We start from the raw sequence: 2,517 nt of genomic DNA on the forward strand, positions 1-2,517 counted from the left end.
CTGTTAAATGCAGAGGAGAGAACAGATAGGTGGAAAGAATACATTGAAAGCCTCTATGAGGAGGAAGATTTGTCTGATGTGATAGAAGAAGTAACAGGAGTCGATTTAGAAGAGATAGGAGATCCAGTATTAGAATCGGAATATAAAAGAGCTTTTGAGGACTTATGGTCAAATAAGGCAGAAGGGATACATAACATTCCGTCAGAATTTCTAAAATCATTAGGGGAAGTGGCAACAAAACGACTATTCACATTGGTGTGTAGAATATATGAGTCTGGCGACATACCATCTGACTTTCGTAAAAGCATCATCCACACAATTCCGAAGACGGCAAGAGCTGACAAGTGCGAGAATTATCGCACAATCAGCTTAACAGCTCATGCATCGAATCTGCTTACAAGAATAATATAAAGAAGAATGGAAAAGAAAATTGAGAATGCGCTAGGTGACGATCAGTTTGGCTTTAGGAAAAGTAAAGGCACGAGAGAGGCAATTCTGACGTTACGGCTAATAATGGAAGCAAGGCTAAAGAAAAATCAAGACACGTTCATAGGATTTGTCGACCTGGAAAAAGCGTTCGGCAATATAAAATGGTGCAAGCTGCTCGAGACACTGAAAAAAGTAGGGGTAAGCTATAGGGAGAGACGGGTCATATACAATATGTACAACAACCAAGAGGGAATAACAAGAATGGACGATCAAGAACAAAATGCTCGTATTAAGAAGGGAGTAAGACAAGGCTGTAGCCTTTCGCCCCTACTCTTCAACCTGTACATCGAGGAAGCAATGATGGAAATAAAAGAAAGGTTCAGGAGTGGAATTAAAATACATGGTGAAAGGATATCAATGATACGATTCGCTGATGACATTGCTATCCTGAGTGAAATTGATGAAGAATTAAATGATCTGCTGAACGGAATGAACAGTCTAATGAATACACAGTATTGTTTGAGAGTAAATCGGAGAAAGACGAAGGTAATGAGAAGTAGTAGGAATGAGAACAGCGAGAAACTTATGGTCACGAAGTCAATGAAGTTAAGGAATTCTGCTACCTAGGCAGTAAAATAACCAATGACGGACGGAACAAGGAGGACATCAAAAGCAGACTCGCTATGGCAAAAAAGGCATTTCTGGCCAAGAGAAGTCTACTAATATCAAATACCGGCCTTAATTTGAGGATGAAATTTCTGAGGATATACGTCTGGAGTACAGCATGGACTGTGGGAAAACCGGAACACAAGAGAATCGAAGCATTTGAGATGTGGTGCTATAGACGAATGTTGAAAATTAGGTGGACTGATAAGGTAAGGAATGAGGAGGTTGTACGCAGAATCGGAGAGGAAAGGAATATATGGAAAACACTAATAAGGAGAAGGGACAGGATGATAGGACATCTGCTAAGACATGAGGGAATGACTTCCATGGTACTAGAGGGAGCTGTAGAGGGCAAAAACTGTAGAGGAAGACAGAGATTGGAATACGTCAAGCAAATAATTGAGGACGTAGGTTGCAAGTGCTACTCTGAGTTGAACAGGTTAGCACAGGAAAGGAATTCGTGGCGGGCCGCATCAAACCAGTCAGTACACTGATGACAAAAAAAAAGGGCACGTTAGATCGTCAAAATCTCGAGCTGGCTGGAAGGCTCTACCTTTAATGCTCCAAGCGTTCTCTATTGGGGAGAAATCTACTTACCAAGGTAGGGCTTGGGAAGGCAAAGGCAGCCAAAGGGGTCCTGCTATGAAGATAACTGGCAGCCCAGACCATCACTCCAGGTCGTCGGGCCCTATGGCGTGTAACAGTTAGGTTGCTATTCCTCCACTTTTCGGGTCTTTTCCAGAAACGTATTCGCTAGTCATCAGAGCCTGGAATATCATTGATAGAGCAGAACTGTTTTCAGTGATGAGTCGCTCTTCGAATTTAGCTCCGATGGCCATCGAGGACGTGTCTTGAGATGTTCCGGCCAGCAGTAGGTTACCAATCTGATTGTCACCCGCCATATTGTCCGACAACCTAAAGTGATGCTCTGGGCTGCCATTTATTTTCATAGCAGGACCCCTTTGGCTGCCTTCTGTGGCTGTGTTGTAGCAAAGCGACACATAGACGATATTCTACACCCCGTTTTGTTGCCCTACATGGCTTGCCTTCCTGGACATGTATTTAAGGAACACAATTCCCGTCTGCACAACGCGAATATTCCTAATGCTTGTTTTCGTTAGTGCCAAACCCTACCTTGGCCATGTGGACGTCAGATCTCTCCCCAGTGTAGAATGTTTGGAGGGCTATGGGCAGGGCCATCCAATCAATGTCAAGCAGAATACCTACTTCTAAGTACCAGAGATAGAACAAAGCGTTATTGAATTGCTCAATTTGTAGAGCCTTTTCTATTGAATAAATCACCCAGTTTTTGCGAAATTATGCACATTTGTTTTTCTGTAGATGCACATCTACTGATTTCGATCCTATTCGAATAATTCCTCCATGGTTAATATTTTCTTTTTTCTTTTTTTTTGTCTTAGA

The sequence above is a fragment of the Schistocerca gregaria genome, chromosome 3 (assembly GCF_023897955.1).
Source record: "Schistocerca gregaria isolate iqSchGreg1 chromosome 3, iqSchGreg1.2, whole genome shotgun sequence".
In the NCBI taxonomy this organism is placed as follows: Eukaryota; Metazoa; Arthropoda; class Insecta; order Orthoptera; family Acrididae; genus Schistocerca; species Schistocerca gregaria.